This window comes from Ahaetulla prasina, chromosome 2 (genome assembly GCF_028640845.1).
Source record: "Ahaetulla prasina isolate Xishuangbanna chromosome 2, ASM2864084v1, whole genome shotgun sequence".
NCBI classification, from domain to species: domain Eukaryota; kingdom Metazoa; phylum Chordata; class Lepidosauria; order Squamata; family Colubridae; genus Ahaetulla; species Ahaetulla prasina.
The window spans coordinates 9,816,148-9,837,094 of NC_080540.1; the positions used below are offsets into that span (position 1 = coordinate 9,816,148).

The window sequence follows — 20,947 nt, forward strand, 5'->3', positions numbered from 1 at the left end:
ATTCAAAAGGGAGGGGATGTTCCCCCTTCATGGAGGACAGCTTTTATTTCGTTAATACCGAAGGAAGATCGAGATGGTATTAAAGCAGAGAATTATAAGACAATATCACTTTTAAACACTGATTACAAGATATTTGCCAAGATACTTGCTAATAGATTAATGCCAGTGATGAATCAAATAATTCATAATGATCAATCAGGATTTATTAAGGGTAGGCAGATGAGATATAATGTGAGGCAAATTGTAAATTTACTTGAATATTTGGAACGAAACAACCAAGTCTCAGTGGCACTCTTTTTTCTGGATGCTGAAAAGGCTTTTGATAGATTGGACTGGCAGTTTTTGTTTAAAGTAATAGAAAAAATGCAATTTGGGGATTAATTTATCCATGCAATTAAAGCAATATATCAGAAGCAAACAGCACAAATAATAGTAAATGGTGGGTTAATAGAAACTTTTAAAATTGGGGAGACAGGGATGCCTTGTCTCCACTATTTTTATTTTAACTTTAGAAATTCTTTAAATAAAATACGTGGTTCATCGAATAAAGGAATTAGAATTAAACATCAAGATTAGATTAAGAGCGTTTGCAGATGACTTGGGTGTTACTATGTCTCAACCAATATATTGAGCTACTGGTTTAAAAGAAATAATTGGTGAGTATGGTAAAGTATCTGGATTTAAGGTGAATCAGCAAAAGACAAAGATGATAACTAAAAATATGAATATACAACAAAAGAAGAGTTAGAAAGAACTGGTTTTGAAATCATTAAAAGGTTAAATATTTAGGAATATATATTACAGCTTCAAATGAAATTATACAAAAATAATTATGAGGTATTGGCAGAAGGTATGGAAAGAAATGGAGAATTGGAAGAAGTTACAACTTACAAGAATAGCAGCTATAAAATGAATGTTTTGCCCAGGTTTCTATTTTGTTTCAAATGATACCGTACTTAAGAACGATCAAATTAGGAATGGCAAAATGTTAATATGGATGGGCAAAACCAAGAATAAAATTAAAAATAATGAAGGACACAAGGAAAGGGGGGTCTTAAATGCCTAATTTAAAATTGTATTATGAAGTGTTGTCTAATTAATGATTGATTAATTTAACTGAGGAAAGAGTTTTGAATATAAAGATTTATTTATATACGAGTCTTCAAACTTTTAAATAATAGTTGTGAAAATGAAGCTGGGTGGATGGGCTAAAAATCATGTGACTGGTGCATTGACCTCCGCTGGTTCTTGCTCTGTTGCACTAAGAAATAATCCTATTTAGATTCCATGGGAGGATATGCCTAGTCAGTTTCCTCACTGAAGAGGTGGCAGAGATTAAATGTCCTGATTGTAACTCACAAATGATGTTGCCCAGTAAAGCAGAATAGCAATTGGTATCCACTGTAGTGGGAGTCCCAGGGCTCACTTCAAAATATATTCACAGCCTGTTGTACACTGGCTAATCTTAATTTGGCCTCAGAAATTGAAAGGCAGGTTCAGGAAGCAATAAAATGGGCAGCCTTAATTATCTACTAAAGCACAATCATGGCTGCAAAGAATTTTGGGACATATGCTTGCTTCAAACCTGACTGAAAGCTCACAGAAAGTGACATCAGACATCTAACAAGAATTGGCATAGAGACTTCCGGTGGCTCCACTTCGTTGATGGCAGTCTATTTTAGACCGCTAGCTCTGTGATTCCGTAGAGCCGCTTAGATAGCGCTAATCAGCTGTCTGGTTTAATATCTAGGCAAAGAGAGAAACTGAAGAGAGCTCCAGGAAAGCAGGAAAATCTCTGGAGGTTGATGAATTTAGATGTAATAGAACGTCTGTTAATGAAGGAAAAATGCAGATTTACTGAAATGGATTATGATAGATCAAATGCAAGAGCTAAAACAGAGTTGGATGTTGTAAGAAGATTTAACTATCAGAGGATATATTTATGGATTGAGATAAGAAAGAAATGATTTGTGTATTGAAAGCAATGATTTTGTGTATTGGAAGTGAAAGAAGGAAATGCTTATTATAATTGCTATGGAACCTATAAGAATGTAACAAGATAGTTTTAAATGGAATGAATAATTTTAATGATCTTTTATTACAGTGTTTAAGAAGAAAATTATTGAATCTTTTTTCTTTTTCTTTGTAGATTATAAATTTAAAATGGTTTTAAGAAAAAGAATTAACACTACTAAAATCTTGGAAATTTCTTCAGTTCATAGGAAATTAAGAAGATATCAAGGAAGGTTTAAGAATTTTTACAGGAACTTATGGAGGCTCATCTAGAAATAGATCAAAATTTAATGAAATGGAGAAAGAAATTGGATTTTAAAGATATGGTAAGAGCAGAGGAGGGAGGAAAAATGGATTCAATTACCCATTGTTGGTATCTAGTATTCAGAGGAGGAGATCAAAGAACTTAACCAAATTAATTTAGATTTGCAAAGGAAAATAGAGGAAGTTCAAACGAATCAATCTATTTTAATTTAGAAAATAAAGAAGATATTCAGGTTAAGGTGATAGGGCAGATGAAGAAAATTATATTACAATATAAATTAATGGAATATGCTATAAGGGTGAGGGATTAAAGGAATGTAGGCAGAAAAATTTAGAGATTTTTACTCAGGCCTTGCTCAGAGAGATGAGTGGAATCAGAAGATTTTGTTAATATTGAAAAATCTATGGTTAATTTTGGTTGGCAAGGCAGAAGTGTTTATGAGAGATGTAATATTTTACAACTAAGAAAATAGGTATGGAATTTTACAAGCATTCTATAAAATAAATTTCAAATATTAGGACAAGATATAATAATGATGAAGGAAATTCCTAAAATGTTAAGAAAGAGAAAAGAATTTGCCTTTTAATGGATGAGCTTAAGAAACATCAGATATATTTTAGATGAGATTCAGCTGTTAAGTAAATTAAAGAAGAAAGTATTTCTTAATACAGTTTGAAGAGATTTATAAATGTATTAAAGATGGAAATTTATGCTAGATGTTGTTGATTGGTGAGCAGATGGTGAAATGTGTAAGATAGAAGATAAGGGAGAATGAACTAAATTTGATTATGGTTAATCTTTGCAAATGGGGCGGATGAGGTGGGGTAGGACCTTTATACAGGGCTTAGAATGAAGATTGAAGAGTGTTGGAATGATATAATTAAAAAGTTAATAAAGGGAGTGAAAAGAATAGAGCAGACTGAATTTAAAACCAGTAGGTCATCTGAAACTGTTTGAATTATGAGTTTTTAAGCATGGGGTGACAAGTGGCAGAAGAATGAGGAATAAATTGCTGTCTTTGCTTTGCTTTTATAAACATAATTCTGTGTTTTACTGCTGAGGCCAAGGTGAATATTAAAGACTGAATTTGTAATGAGAAGAGTTTAATTGAAGATTAAATTGATTTTTTGTGTAAAACTTGAAGCAGCAGGATTTTACTGATTTTCAACGGACTTTTTAAAGAGGAAATTAATAGCTTGTTAATATTTTATGATCACAGATAACAAAAGAATTTTCTGAGTTTAAGTTGGAATGAAGCAGTAAATTTTTTTCCTTTTTGCAGGAGAAAAACATGCTGATTATTGTTTAAAGCTGTGAAGTATCTGTGTTCTGTGGAATGAAAGGAATGCTGTTGAGAAAATTTGAGCAAATTTGGCTCAATTAAAAAATTGAGTCCCTTGATCTTTATTAAGACCTCTGTAAAAGTGGTTTGAAATACTATTTGAAAACTTTTTAAATGACTCAACAACTTCAGAAATGCAGTTTGCTGGCTTTAAACAAAATTAAAAAAGGATTATTGAGATGGATAATTTGACATTGGAAATGAAAAATGAACAAGAATGAATGAAAATTGCAAAAGCAAACAATGGAAATGATAATTATTAAAGAACAGATTCATGTACATGATGCAAAAGTGGATCGGCAAATTGGTGAAATATTTAAAATGAGCAGCAAGACAAGAGAATTTGTTTCCTGGAAGAAGAAATGAGGAATATAATGGTTATTCAGAATTCAAGAAGAAAAGGTAGATAATTGAAAGCATTTTAAAATGGATTAATGATCTTGATACAAATTACGTTTAATAAGATCTGTTTTTAGAATTGACATAGAAGGCAAATGGTTCCAACAGGAATGTGCTTATTCAGGTTGCAAATCAGTGATAAGCTGGAAGTCCAAGGTGAGAGAGATGGACTTTAGTTTGAAGGAAGACTATTGTCTTATATATATTCATAGGAAACTTGGGGATGAAACTGACAATGGAAATATATAGCTAGAGGGATATAAATTATTTAAAAGAAATAGACCAAATAAAAAAGAGGAGGTGGAGTTGCACTATATATAAGATAATTATATCTCTACAGAAATAGAGCACAATGATGAAAATCATCTTGAATGTATTTGGCCAATATAAAATGAAAACGATATTGCCATGGTCATACTATAGGCCACCCAACCAAACAGAGGAAGTAGATGAACTTTTGCTAGTAGCTAACTACATGTAGGAAGCACATCACAGTAATGGGGAGAATTACCCTGACATCAACTGGGAAACAAATCACACCAAGTGGAAGATCCAACAGGTTCCTAATAAACCTAGCAGACAACTTTGTTTCCCAAAAAATAGAGAAGGCAACAAGGGATCATATTGACTTAATTTCACTAACAGAGATGAAATGATAGTGTGAAGCTACAGGAACCTTAAAAGTGACCACGCAATATTGGAATTCACATTCAAATACAAGTAGAACAAAGTCAAACTAGAGTCTTGGACTTAAGAGAGCTAATTTCAATAAACTTAGAGCTTGAGAAGGATTAAATGGATGAGAATCAAAAATAACTCAAGAAGCTTGGGAATTTTGAAAAGTGAGATTATAAAAGCACAGTCTAAACAATACCAATGAAGAAGAAAATTAGATCTCAAAGAAACCAGCATGGATGCAAAAGAACTATCTGACAAATTGAAAGACAAAAGGACAAATATAAAAGTGGAAAGACAAATAAGGCAGAATATCAGCATAGCAAAGATGAAGTGAGGAAAGACTCACAATAAAAGGCTAGACAAAAAGTAAAAATATAAAAAAAAGCTCTTCCAACATGTTAAAACAAGAAAAAGTCAAGGAAACAATTGGCCCATTGTTGGAGAAATTGATGACAAGCAACAGGAGAAAGCAGATCTACTTAACTCATTTTGCATCTGTTACACAAAAGGAAAAACAATCCAACCTATCAAAAACAGCCTACAAAACAGATTAGAAACATTAAAATAGGAAGAAATGGTAAGTGAACACCTGTCTATAGACGAGTTCAAATCACCAGGACATGGATTACACCCAATTCTGAAGGAACTGGCAGAATCTCAGAACCACTGAACTATATCTCAAAGATCCTGAGCACAGGAGCCAGAGGAAAAAGAGCTGATGTAATTCCCATCTTTAAAAAAGGAAAAAACAGATCCAGGAAACTACAGACCTATCAGTCTGACCTCAATACGGGAAGATTCTGGAAAAGATAATCAAGCAACGAATCACATACCTAGAAGCAAACAAAGTAATAACCAAAAGCCAACATGGGTTTGTCAAAAAGATCATGCCAGAGTAATCTTATCATTCTTTGACAAAATGACAAAATTACTAGACCAGAGGAATGCTGTCGATATAATTTACTTGGACTTCAGTAAAGCATTTGATAAAGTAGACCATAACCTACTACTAGATAAAGTAGAAAAATGTGGGTTAGACAGCACCACCACCAGATGGATTAGCTGACCAACCGCACTCAACGTGTAGTCCTCAACGGAACTACATCCACATGGAGAGTATGAGTGGAGTAAAGGCTCTGTTTTAGGCCCAGTACTCTTCAACATCTTCATCAATGACTTGGGCGAGGGGATAGATGGGAACTCATCAAATTTGCAGATGACACCAAGCTGGCAGGAATAGCTAACACTCCAGAAGATAGGCTCAAGTTACAGAAAGATCTTGACAGACTTGAACATTGCTATCTAACAAAATGAAATTCAACAGTGAAAAGTAAGGTTCTACATTTAGGCCAAAAACAAAATGCACCAGTACCGTATATGTGGTACCTTGCTGAATAGTAGTACCTGTGAGAGGGTACTACTTGGAATCCTAGTGGATAACCATTTAGATATGAGCCAGCAGTGTGCAGCAGCTGCTAAAAAAGCCAACACAGTTCTGGGCTGCATAGAATCAAGATCACGTGAAGTGTTAATACCACTTTATAATGCCTTGGTAAGGCCACACTTGGAATACTGCATTCAGTTTTGGTCGCCACGATGTAAAAAAGATGCTGAGATTCTAGAAAGAGTGCAGAGAAGAGCAACAAAGATGATTAGGGGACTGGAGGCTAAAACATATGAAGAACGGTTGCAGGAACTGATGTCTAATTTAACAAAAGAAGGACTAGAGACATGATAGCTGTGTTCCAATATCTCAGGGCTGACAAAGAAGAGGAATGGGCTGTTACCAAAGCATGAGGGTAGAACAAGAAGCAATGGGTGGAAACTGATCAAAGAAAGAAGCAACTTAGAACTAAGGAGAAATTTCCTGACAGTTAGAACAATTAATAAGTGGAACGACTTGCCTGCAGAAGTTGTGAATGAACACTGGAAATTTTAAGAAAATGTTGATAACCATCTGACTGAGATGGTGTAGGGTTTCCTGCCTGGGCATTGACTAGAAGGCAAGGTTTCCAACTCTGATGTTATGTTATGTTATGTTATGTTATGTTATGTTATGTGATGTTATGTTATGTTATGTTATGTTATGTTAGAGAGAGAGAGATGAAGTTTGAAGGAAGATATTCAAGTCTTGGATATATCAAGAGAAGAAAGGGCATGGAGATTTTTAAAAACCAATTACAAAAGTTTTGAGAGATAATGGAATTAAATATAATTGAGGCCACCACAACAATTGAAATTTTTTATAAAGGAAGGATGCGTACAATTACCCCAGACATAGATGCAATATTATATTTACGGAGCTTGGACTGATTGAGATGGAGGATTTAATGGAGATAAAAGATCAAATGCTTAAGATGGGTGGAAACATGTGGAAACATCAACTCAGAAGAAGAAAAAGGGCTATTGAGGGCAAGACTAAAGGGTTAAAGAGGAAAGAAATATCACCTGTGTTGGTTGAACAGAAGAAAAGTCGTGAGGATACAGTAGGAGAAGAAGCAGATAAGAGTCTTGGAAAATATGAAGCTGAATGCGGAGAGAGCTACCACTTTCTTTTTCTTGAGTGATGAATTTAAATAGACAGCCCAAAGAAGTGGCCCGGCATTGGCACGCCCCTCTCCCATTCTCTTTATAGAGGCGAAACCGATGAGGATGTGGGGAAGAAGATTGTTTGTTTTTATTGTTTGTTTGTTTTGTTTTTTTCTGTTTTTATTGTTTTTATGTTAAATGTTGTTATATGGAGTTTAATATTGGGTTTGGGCACAGAAAGGAAGAGGCGGGATAGGATTGAAAAATTTATATTTTAAATGGGAGTCATAAAATAATGTCATGGAATGTGAAGGGTACAGGAATCAGATTAAAAGAAGAAGATTGGAATTTAAGATTAAAAGAGATTTACCAGATATTTTATTTTTACAAGAAACCCATCAGAAATCTGAAGATTCAAATAGAATGTATATAAAAGGTATGCAAATATATGAAAAAGCATTTGGAACTTCAAAAGCCAGAGGAGTTGCAACACTGATATCAGATAGGGTGTATTTTGAAAAACATCAGGTAATTTTGGATGAAGATGGAAGATATGTAATAATTGTTGGAAATCTTAATGAGGAAAAAGTGACACTTGTTAATTTATATTTACCGAATGAAAAACAAAGAGAATTTCTTGAAAAAATAACAAAAATTTTGGAGAATGAAAGTGTAGGGAAAGTAATTGTGGCTGGGGATTTTAATTTAATCAGAGATAAAATAGATAGTACTAACCCCACCGCTGTGGAGGAGCAAATAAAATGGGGATTTTAAATATGGATGCTCAAACGGTGTGGATGTGTGGAGAGAGGTTAAAGGAATTGAAAGAGTATACACTTTTTCTCTAAGATATATAATACATATTCTAGAATTGATTATATTTTCTCTAAAGATTTGTTGAACAATGTGGATAAGGTAGATGGGAATTTTAAAGATTCTGATCATGCAGAAGTTATGGTGGATTTAGATTTTAATTTTGAGAAAAAGAAGCTATTGGAGATATGAGGAGAAATGTATAAAATGAAAAGGATAAAAATGGATACTTAAAAATTGGAGGAAAGTTGGAGATTAAATGATAATGGGAGGTTAAATTTGAAATTGTTTGGGATGATGAAAGCGGTGTTTAGAGGAGAGTATTAAATTATCAAGTAGGAAATATAAAAATTATAAAATTAAAATGGAAAGAGATAAAAATCAGATTAAAGAATTGGAAAATCAATTTTGCTTACTAAAGAAAAAAATTCTTCAGGAGCTTAATATGTTAAGAAATAAAATGATAGAAGAAGATACAGAGTTGGTAAAAGAAATTTGAGATATTTAAATAGGAATTTTTGAATTTAGTAATAGAAATTCTAAATTATTGGCAAAGATGGCGAAAATAAAAGAGAGAGAGAGAGAAATTGGAGCTTTGATAGATGATAGAGGTATAAGATGTTATAAAAATTAGAGAAATGTGAAGTGGTTAGAAACTTTTTTCAGAATCTATATTCAAAGAAACCAGTTAATCGGGGAAAATTGCAAAGTTATTTAGAAAAATATGTGGTGAAAATTGATCAAACATATAAGGAATCGATGGAAGAAGATATAACACAAGATGAGATTAATGGAGTTATACAAAAAATAAAATTAGGGAAAGCTCCAGTGAGGATGGATTACCTGCTGAGTTTTATAAAGAATTTAAAGAATTAATAATACCAAGATTGCAGAAATTATTTAATGGAATATTACATGGTGGAGAAGTTCTTCGTCATGGAATAGAACGGTGATATCCCTAATTCCTAAGCCAGATAAAGATTTAGAAAGGATTGAGTCCTATCGGCCCATTTCTTTAATTAATCAGGATGCAAAGATATTTACTGCTATTATAAGTAATAGATTAAATAGATTTATAGATAGATATATAAGTTACAACCAAGTAGGTTTTGTGAAGGGCAGATATATGAGTGATATTGTTAGAAGAGTATTAAATATTATAGATGTAGCTGAACATAATGGTGATAAAATTGGTATAGTATCATTGGATATTTTAAAGCTTTTGATTCTGTACAATGGGAAACTATTAAAGTAATTGTGGAGGCTTTAGGCTTTGGTAATAAGTTTATACATGTTATTTCAAAATTGTATCAAAAAGTAGTGCAAGAGTGAAGGTGAATGGAATATTAACTGAAGAGATAAAATTAGAAGCTGGTACGAGACAAGGATGTCCCTTGTCCCCAACATTATTTTTATTGGCTATGGAAATATTGACAAAATGATAGAAAAGATGAAGAATTAGAAGGATATAAGGGTATAAGATAAATTTGTATGGATGATACTTTAATTATTTTGAAAAATATAGAGAAAGACCTGAAAAAGATATATAAGCATTTGAAAGAATTTGACGAAATGACAGGTCTGAAAGTAAATTGGTCAAAATCAGAATTATTGATGGATAGCAATGGTAATGAACGCAAGAATATGCAAGAGCAATTTGGGATAAGGATTAAAAATACATTGAAATATTTGGGTATAGTGCTTTCACTCAAGGTTAAAGAATTGAAAAAACTTAATTATGATGTGGTGATGAATGAAATTGAGAAGAAGATAGATAAATATAAAATGTTAAAGTTGTCTTGGTTTGGTAGAATTGCAATGTGTAAGATGATGTTGCTGCCCAAGTTTAACTTTTTATTCGAGATGCTACCGTTAAATTTGACAGAGAAAGATATTGCAGGATATCAGAAAAATTGGATAAATTTTGCAATGGTGGAAAAGACCCAGATTAGTGAAGAAAATGTGGTATCAAAATCAAAAGGAAGGTGGATTAGGAATCCCCAAATTATTTAATTATTACTGTGCATATGGTATCCGGATAGTGGTAAAAATATTAAAGGTGAAGATAATCATTGGAGAGATTTAGAGTTAGGGATATAGAAATTTGGATCAAGGTGGTTTTAGATAAAGCAAATTTAAAATGTGTAATTAGAAGTTATTGGTTAAAGGGATTAAGTAAAATGTGGAATAAATTTGTTAAAATTTTAATTCGGATATAATCTTTTGGGGAAGACAATTGAAATTGGCCGATTAAAAATAATATAAACGAATGAAGTGATTAAAGAGGAAAATATAGAAATTATTAGAGATTGGATAAAAGTTATGGAAAATGAAAGGAGGAACAAAGAAATTATTGAAAATTAGGTTAAGTTGGTTTGAAAAATACAGATAGAAAAATGGACAAAAAAATTAAGGGAAAACTATTCGATAAATAGATGTGAAACTGAATTTGAATATTTAGTATCTCGGATTATGAAAGATGAAATTGGGCTAAAGGGACTCGTTAGCAGGGTTTATAAGATTATAAACTCTGATGAAAAACTACAAAGAGTGATGAGGATAAATTGGGAAAAAGATCTTAATATTGAAATACCAGAGTCAGATCTGAATGTGAATTGGAATAGTAGAATTATGAGGACTTTATCTATAAGGATTAAAGAGCATAATTACAAAGTTGTTTGGAAATGGTATTTGACTCCAGTAAGATTGTCACAAATGGATAAAAAAATTAGTAAAAAATGTTGGAGATGTGATATGGATTTGGGGACTTATGAACATATGTGGTATAAATGTGATAAGGTTAAAAAGTTTTGGCAACAATTGGAGAAAATTGTGAGGGCCGGTGAATAGCGCAGGCTGGTAAAGCCTGTTATTAAGAACACAAAGCCTGCAATTACTGCAGGTTCAAGCCCGGCCCAAGGTTGACTCAGCCTTCCATCCTTTATAAGGTAGGTAAAATGAGGACCCAGATTTTTGGGGGGGCAATAAGTTGATTTTGTAAAAATATACAAATAGAATGAGACTATTGCCTTATACACTGTAAGCCGCCCTGAGTCTTCGGAGAAAGGCGGGGTATAAATGTAAACCAAAAAAAAGAAAAAAAAAAGAAAATGATATTTGAAATGATGGGGAAAGTAGTAACATTGAGACTGGAAACTATATTATTGTTGGTAATTAAGGAAATAGAAGTAACAAAATATGAAAAAGAATTGATTAGAATTATGATTATAATAGGTAGAATTATAATAGCTAGATATTGGAAATTAGATGTGATTTTTAGAATAGAAGAGTGGAATTCTGAAATGTGGAAATTAGCTTTAAATGATAAAATGACATGTGATATTAAAATTAGAAGTGGTGTGTATAAAGAAGATATTTTCTGGAAGATTTGGAAACCATTCGTGGACTATGCGCTTGGAAAATTGGACGCCTCGGTACCTGTACCTCGAGAACGTGGATTTTGGCAATCATGAGGACATATCCGAAGACCCAAATCTTCCTTTTTTATGTATAGCACAAGGGTGGAATAATGTATTTTTTTTTCTGTTTGTTAGAAAAAAGCAATAAAAAAAATAATAATAATTAAAAAAAAATAATCTTTGCAAATGATTTATTTGGATATAAATGTGTAATTTTAGGGGTATTATTTGATATATGTGAGGTATAAAGAAATGGGAAGATGGAATATTGTTTAATTTTGGAGGATAGACAGTAAAATTTATGAATTTGGATTAAATATTATATTTGAGAGATTGTTATTGTTGTTAGTATTGTGTATAAAGTACATTGACCCAGACAATGCACTGTTCACCAAACACTTATGGATGTTTTAAAAAAAAACCCTATAAATAAAATGATTAAAAAAATCTACCTCAGTGGGGATAAATTATATTTATCAGCCATGGATTTCTGATTTTGGGGAGAAATAAGGTGGGACAGTAAGACAGGGAACAGAAGAACTTGGAAGAGCTTATGGCTTTGCTGGCTACTGCAGGAGTTCATTGCAAAGAATGTGATTTAGGAGCTAGACACAGGGCCAGGCAGAAGCCACCACCCAATCAGAGGAACGCTCTGTTTCCTAAGAAGAAAAGTATGAAACTAACTCAGATTGAAAGATGAAAAAGACCCATTATCTGGAGAGTAAGGGCGAGTGGATTGCAAACTGAACAGAATTTTGAAAGCTGCAGCTTTGAATTTGCTGTTGAAGTAGCAGGAAGTGCTCAATGGGTAGATTTTGTGGGGAAAGATGATGATCCAGGTTGGTGTAGTGGTGAAAGCTACAGGTTAGAGACTGGGAAATACTCAGCTGTAGTCCGCCTAAAGTGTGAAGTCATCAGTGCAGTTTTGGCCAGTCCTATCAGGCCTAGGCCTAAGCAAGAAAGGGGGAAACCACTTGACTTGACTGACCTGAAGGTCACAAACCCAAACATCTAGTGTAAGGCCCAAGGATGCTGGATGGAAAGCCACAAATTATAATTCGGCTTAAGCATAAAGCTTCCATGAGCTATGGAATATTGAGAGGCAAAAAGTATATCACAATAGGTAGATAGGTAGGCTGTCTGGGGGACATTTACCCTGTAAATGACAGCATGCTACCCAGGAAGTGCTTTCTATGCCTTCTTGAGTTTCTGAATGAAAAGAGAATCAATAAAATTGTGGGGTTATTTTATTCCAGATTCCTTCACACAACAGAGCTCAGAGCCAATATCATCAGAATAGAATAAAAATAGAAGGGACCTTGGAGGTCTTCTAGTCCAACCTCCTGCTCAAGCCATTTCAGAGAAGTGACTGTCCAATCTCTTCTTAAAAACCTCCAGGGGTGAAGCACCCACAACTTCTGAAGGCAATTGGTTCCACTGGTTAATTGTCCTCACTGTTAGGAAGTTTCTCCCCAATTCCAGGTGGCTTCTCTCCTTGATTAGTTTCCATCCATTATTTGCTGTCTTGCCTTCTGGGGCTTTGGTAAATAAGTTGTTCCCCCTCTTCTTTGTGGCAGCCCCTCAAATACTGGAATACTGCTATCATCATCATCATCACCCATACCTTATTAAATCTGTATTAAAAATGGCATTGTCCTTCTGAAATGGTTAGCCTGATGAACAGTTAGCCATGTGGTTTGATGGACTATTCTATTTTGCCTTTTGTTTTTTTACAAATCCTTTTTGGAAACATTTCTACCAAATAGAGATTATCACACCCTCTTTCTTAGACCCCATTTTCTAGGCTGTATATTTTTTTCTCTGTGTGATCTAATGGAGACTTCCATGCAGGCCAATTTACAGAAGAAAATGGCATTTAGCACTTAGCAGGTATACAATTTCCTCCTTCAGGAATGAACATGGCATGCTGGGTGCTCTTGGATGCAGCCCTGGCCAGCAGGAATGAAACTGGCTCCCCTGGAGTCTCTCACCTGATGGTGTTGCAACGGTGAAATGCTCCCGGTTCGCACTGGCTCCCCCGATTAGGTAGCGATGGCGGCGGCTGGTTCGGAGGACCGGTAGCAAAAATCCCTGCCCCCCCCGCCTCTGCTGAGCCGCACCATCAGCAGAGGTTTTTTTTTCTTTTAAAAGTTTTTCTTCAGCTGAAACATGCCTTGAAAAGTAAAAAAAAACAACCCTCTGATGATCGCTGGTCTGAGCAGAGATCATCAGAACACTTTAAAAGTTTTTTTTTTAAAAATCCTCTTCAGCCGAAGTGGGGGGGGAAAAGAAAAAAACCCGAAGTTTTAAAAGCCTCCTCTGGCGATCCCAGAGGAGTTTCCTGATCCTCACAGGCTTTTAAACTCACTTTTTAACAGCCCCCACTTACAAGAGCCCCCACCCAAGCCCAGCCAATTTCCCCTCCTCACTTACCTATAATTACTGCTCTTTTGGGCTGGCAACGGCATGTTTTCTTCAGCTACTGAAGAAAAAAAAAAGCTTGCTTTGACTTCCTGCTTTGCTGGCTGAGGAACTCTTGGATTTGAAGTCCACAATAAAATAAAATAAAATAATAAAATAAAATATTTGTGCAGCTTTCGGAGATTTGGTGTGTTTCTGTAGTGTTTCACTCTAACTACACAAACACACAAAATCTCAGAAAGCTTTATATGGCATTTTGTGAGTGTGTGTATGTGTGTGAGTTGTGTGTGTGTAAAGTGTGAAAGTTGGTTTTTGAGCTTTTTGTGGCTGTGTGAAGTGTGAAGGGTGAAGTGCAGCTGCTTTTACATTGTGTGTGAGTCAGTTGTGTTGTGTTGTGTTGTGTGTGTGTAAAGTGTGAAAGTTGGTTTTTGATACCTCTTATTGTTTTTTATACTTTGTTTATTATTTTTATTATTTATTGTTATTGGTCATGCCCACTCAGTCATCTGACCACCAAGCCACGCCCACCAATTAAGCCACGCCCACAGAACCGGTAGGGAAAATTTTTATATTTCACCCCTGTGGTGTTGCCATGTCCTAAATCCTTGAGAGCCATATTAAATAAGTCATAAAGATTTGGGATGTATTATAGATGGCATTTAGATCCAAAAAAACTGGCATGTATGTATCCGAATATGCAAGCTAAATGTTGAAGATGTGAATGTGATGATGCTACTTATTATCATATATGGTGGACTTGTAAAAAAATCAAAGCATTTTGGACAAAAATTTGGTGGATTATGCAGAATATATTGAAAAAGAAGATAAAGTTTACACCACAATTATTTTTATTGGGTATAATTACGGATTGTACAGTAATAGAGACTAATCTGATTTTAAATTTAATAGCAGCGAGACTATTGGTTGCGCAATATTGGAAGAAAGAAGATTTACCTACAATTGAAGAATGGACACTTAAAGTATTGAACTTAGCAGAAATGGCAAAAATTTCAGCGTATTTGATAGACTATTCACAAGAAAGATATATATTGGAATGGAGAAGGTGGATTGACTACATTCAAAACAAATATCAGACTAAAAAGTATCAAATAGCTTATTTATTTATTTATTTATTTATTTATTAATCACATTTATATACCGCCCTATCTCCCGAAGGACTCAGGGCGGTTCACAGGCAAGTAAAAACATATAAATACAAATTAAAATAACAATTAAAAAACTTATTCTAAAAGGCCGAATTATTAAAAAGCAGTATAAATAATAAAACCCATTAAAAACCAATATAAATTTAAAATCTAATCCAGTCCTGCGCGGATGAATAAATGTGTTTTAAGTTTTATGAGTGATTGTAGGAATAGTAATGTGTTAGTGTATTTGTTTAAATGGGAAAGGGGAGTTAAGGGTGCAAGGGGAGAGGAGAAGTGATGGGTGATGTTTATTATTGTATTTTAGTTTATGATTGTTAGATATAATACCCTGTATTTTGCTCTGGGAAGTCTCTGGGGGGAAAGGGGGAGGGGAGGGGAGAGGGGGGAAGGGGAAGGGAGGGGGGGAATAATGGTTGAAAAATTTCTTTCTTTTGTAAAACTTTTTCAATAAAAAAAAGATTTGGGGTGTAGATCAGAAAAAAAAGTAAAATCCTCTTCTTCAGCATTCTGTTCTCGCCAAATGTCTCTCAACTCCAAATCATCCATCATTTCAAAAAAAGCTTTGGGCAATTTCGTGCGACTTGAAATTTTTTGGAATAAACCTTTTTTGTCTTTATAGGTATCCAATACTCCATTCCAATCTCCCATTAATATAGATGATTTATAATCCCAGTGTATAATTTTATTGTGTAATAATTTAAAATTTTGTTGTTGTTGTTGATTAGGTGCATATAATCCAATTAAGAGTATTTTCTTCCCTTCCATTAAAAGCTCAATTGCAATATATCTTCCTTGAGGATCTGCCTCTATTAATTTAGCAATTAATTCCTTCTTTAAATATATAACTATACCATTCTTCTTTTCTGGAGCCAATGCAACAAAATGAGTACCAAGTCTTGAATTTATCAAATATTTCTGATCAGATGTTCTAATATGTGTTTCCTGCAAGCAAATTACATCATTTTTAAATTGTCTCAAATAATGAAATATCTTCCTTCTTTTCTGTGGTGAATTTAAACCATTAACATTCCATGTTAAAAATTTAGTTGCCATTCTTGGCTCCTTGAAGCTTTTAGAGCATCACCTGGAAATCTTCCTCAATCTTCCTTTTCGGCCTTGCTCCCCCCACAGCTTCTGTAGTGATATCTTGAGTTGTCACTTGCGATTGTTGCCTCTTTGTTCCTTGTTCTTTACGTTTAGTAGCTGCTCAAGTCATTCTTTGTTCCTTTGCATCTTTTATTTTTCCCTGGGTTTCTGATATTTGAAAAGTATCCGGAAGTTGCAACAAACTTTCATCAACAACTACACCCGCAGCTTGAGCTTGTGCCTGCATTCCTTCTCCCTCCTTCTTCCTCCTGGCTTCTGGGGATGGTGGATTTCCAGCCTTTAGTACATTAACATAAAAATCTCTTGCCTTCCAAACTGTATTAAGACAATATCTTTGACCCATATATATCAATGATATTTCAGCTGGAACATCCCATCTAAACTGCATCTGTTGGTTTCTCAGCTCATTCACCAAAAAGGCATACTCCTTCCTATCTCTTAACATTTTGGGTGGGATTTTTTTCAACACTAATACCTCTTGGCCTGCTATTTGAATCTTATTCTTGTACGATACTTGTAACACTTCATTTCTAATCCTCCTGGTTGTAAAATAAATCACTACATCTCTTGGCAAATTTTTCTGTCTAGCAACCCAGGAGTTAACACAATAAATCTTGTCAATTTGAAAGCAAGATCTGCTGGTTGTTCTTCCAAAATCTGTGCAAAGGCCTCTGCAAATATCTCTCTTAAATTCTCTTGTTTATTTTCTTTCAGGCCTTTCACTCTCAGGGCAAATTCCATTGATCTATATTGTAGCAAAAGCATTTCTTCATCAGCCCTGTCCACCTTAGTCTGAACTTCCTCCATTTTAGTTTCCAAATTCAAATTATATTGATTAATTTCTTCCACCCTTTCATCCAGCTGGACCATATTTGTTGCCAGACCTTGAAATGCTAACACAATATCATCTCTAATGTCCTTATTTCTTTCCTCAACAAGATTTTTGACTTCTGATATCTCCTCTGTAATTTCTTTAAATTTCTCCTCGATAACTGATGTTTGTAGCTCTAATGCTTGCTTCAGAGATTCCTTCATAAATTCTTTCAAAGAGTCTTGCAATGCTTCCAAATTCACTGTTTTTGGATCAGCCGTATGGGCTGGTAAACCTCCAGCACTTTTGGAAAGGCCAGGCTTTATTTGTTTAGATGCCATCTTTTATGTTTGTACTTTGCAATAATAAAGTCAATAAAAACAGTTTCTTAAGTCTTTTCCAAAACTCAGTTCTATAATCTTTTCCTTTTACTGTTCTTTAGCCTTTTCTCACTATTAATTCTCTTCAATTAGGTGTAAAATCCAGCAGCCTTAAGGACACTACTTGCCAGCTACATTAATAAGAACTTCCTTAACTTTCACTTTCACGCCCTGTTAGAACAAAGGCGCCATTTCCTCTAGCCTTCTTAGCTCGTTTCAAGAAAAAAACAATATATCAAAGGAGTTAGGATTTGTTACTTGCAGCTGCCGGTGCTCCTGTTTTTGCTCCATCTGGTTTAGAATCCAATTAAAGTCCAATATTGATCCCAGAGGTGGTCATGGTGCTTAGCTCTGTTTATGCAGAGACGCCCCCAGATCCAGAGCTTCTTCAGGCTTCTAGGGAGCTCACCTTTCACACCCCACGAATTGTTCCTGGGAGCAATTGTTTAGGAAGCTCTACCTCCGCCCGATTGCTCACCTCTCCCTCTTTTCCCGAGGGAGAGGTTTCCAAGCCACCAGACAGCGCAAATCAAATGGTCTGGGATGCAAGCAAAGCATACATGAGGGGAGTTTTAATATATATGAATAATAGATATAGAATTAGATAGCAAAGAAACGAATGCAATTAACATAACATAACATAACATAACATAACATAACATAACATAACATAACATAACATAACAACAGAGTTGGAAGGGACCTTGGAGGCCTTCTAGTCCAACCCCCTGCCCAGGCAGGAAACCCTACACCATCTCAGTCAGATGGTTATCCAACATTTTCTTAAAAATTTCCAGTGTTGGAGCATTCACAACTTCTGAAGGCAAGTCGTTCCACTTATTAATTGTTCTAACTGTCAGGAAATTTCTCCTTAGTTCTAAGTTGCTTCTTTCTTTGATCAGTTTCCACCCATTGCTTCTTGTTCTACCCTCAGGTGCTTTGGAGAACAGCCCGACTCCCTCTTCTTTGTGGCAGCCCCTGAGATATTGAGATATTAGAAGAGGAAATTTTAAAAAAGAGCAATTACTTATTTCTAACCCAGGAGACAAAAAAGGAAAAGAAACTATAAACATGTTATGAGGGCAGTTTAATATGTTGATGGCTGATCAGGTGGCAACTAACTTACAATATGCTAAGCATAATACATTTTGTAATGCTAATAAACTAGGTAGGTGGCTAGCATATGTAATAAGGAAAAAACAGAAATCACGAACTATTGCAAAGATAAAATTTAAAGGTAAAGAAGTATTTCAACAGAATATGATTTAAAAGACTTTTTTAGAATTCTATACAAAGTTATATGCTAGTGACTTAATTCAAGGTATAGATATAGATAGATATTTACAGAAAGAAAATACTTGTGAACTAACAAGGGAGCAAAGGGAAGGATTGAATCAACCTATAACTTCGGAAGAAATTACTTTAGCAATTAAACAGTTAAAAACCCCAGGAACAGATGGATTAACAGCTGCTTATTATAAAAATTTACAATTCAAAATGGTAGAACCGCTCAAGGATTTATTTAACAAAATCCAGTCTGGAGGAGATGTGCCTCCATCTTGGAGATCTGCTTTTATTTCACTGATACCAAAAGAAGATCAAGATGATAGCAAACCAGAAAACTATAGACCAATATCACTTTTGAATACTGATTATAAGATCTTTGCTAAAATATTAGCAAATAGACTAATGGTAGTTATGAGACAAATGATTCATAATGATCAATCAGGATTTAGAGAAGGGAGACAAATGAGGTATAACGTAAGACAGATTGTAAATGTACTGGAATATTTGGACAGGAACAACCAGGTCCCAGCAGTGTTCTTTTTCTTGGATGCTGAGAAGGCATTTGATCGATTGAATTGGCAATTTTTATTTAAAACATTAGAAAAGATGCAATTTGGGGAACATTTTATACAAGCAATTAGAGCAATATACCAGAGACAAACAGCACAAATAATAGTTAATGGTAGCTTAACAGAAGCTTTCAGAATTGAAAAGGGGACAAGGCAGGGATGCCCTTTGTCCCCACTATTGTTTATTTTAACTCTAGAAATTTTATTGAATAAAATACGTGGATCTAATAATATAAAGGGAATTAAAATTAGACATCAAGACTATAGAATAAGAGCATTTGCAGATGACTTGGTTGTTACCTTAGCTCAACCAATGCAGTCGATTATACATTTGATGGACATAATTAAGCAATATGGGAAGGTATCTGGATTTAAAGTAAATCAACATAAGACAAAGATAATAACTAAAAATATGACTTTAGATCAAAAGGAAGAATTAGAAAGAGTAACAGGATTTGAAATAGTGAAAAAGGTTAAATATTTAGGAGTATATATCACAGCCTCGAACGTGAAATTATATAAAAATAATTATGAGGTATTATGGCAAAAAGTGCAGAAGGAAATGGAGAACTGGAAAAAGTTACAACTATCATTGTTGGGAAGAATAGCAGTAATAAAAATGAATGTTCTGCCTAGGTTTTTATTTTTGCCTCCAATGATACCTATACTTAAAAAAGATGCAAAGTTGCAGGAATGGCAAAAAGGGATTAATAAATTCATTTGGATGGGTAAAAAACGAGATTGAAGTTAAAAATAATACAGGATATACGTGAAAGAGGGGGTCTTAAAATGCCTAATTTAAGACTATATTATGAAGCAGCTGTTCTGTCATTAATTAGTGATTGGTTTAAACTAACAGAAGAAAGAATATTGAATTTGGAAGGTTACAATCTTTTATATGACTGGCATGCTTATTTATTATATGATAAAAAAGTGGATAGGATTTTTAAAAGCCATTACTTAGAAGTGCCTTGTTGCGGGTTTGGAAAAGGTATCAGTATAAATTAAACTATAAAATTCCCATATGCACAATTCCTAGGCATGCGATAGAGAATATAAATATAGAACAAAAACAGGAGGTGGTTACTTATAAAGAGCTCCTTTTTATGCAGGACGGTAAATTACAATTGAAACCTTTAATTATAATGAGAGAAGAAAGGAGAAATTATACTTGGTTTCAATATGGACAGCTGCAAGCTAGATGGAGAGAAGACCCAAAAAAATTGGTATTATGCAACATGAGGAAAAATTGGTAAAGCAAATTAGAGATCAAAGCCAATCACATATTAAAAGGTTATATAATGCATTGATAGAAATAGAATCAGAAATGGAATTAGTTAAGGACTGTATGATAAAATGGGCACAAAATATTCAACAACCTATAATGATGGAAACATGGGAAACAATATGGGTTAGAAATGTTAAATTTACGCAAACTCAAAATCTGAGGGAAATTTTTTATAAAATGTTTTATAGATGGCATTTAGATCCAAAAAAATTGGCATGTATGTATCCAAATTTGCAAGCTAAATGTTGGAGATGTGACTGTGATGATGCTACTTATTATCATATATGGTGGACTTGTAAAAAAATCAAAGCATTTTGGATAAAAATCTGGTGGATTATGCAAAATATTTTGAAAAAGAAGATAAAGTTTACTCTGCAATTGTTTTTATTGGGTATAACTACGGATTGCACATCAATAGAGACCAAATTAATTTTAAACTTAATATCAGCAGCCAGAC

At 34.1% G+C, this 20,947-nt stretch overlaps 1 protein-coding gene across 1 annotated transcript in view; it reads left to right on the plus strand.

The window, feature by feature from the left end:
* Positions 1–20,947, plus strand: part of LOC131193488 (zinc finger protein 850-like) — a 201,406-nt gene that overhangs the window by 128,760 nt on the left and 51,699 nt on the right. The gene's annotated exons all lie outside the window — the stretch shown is intronic.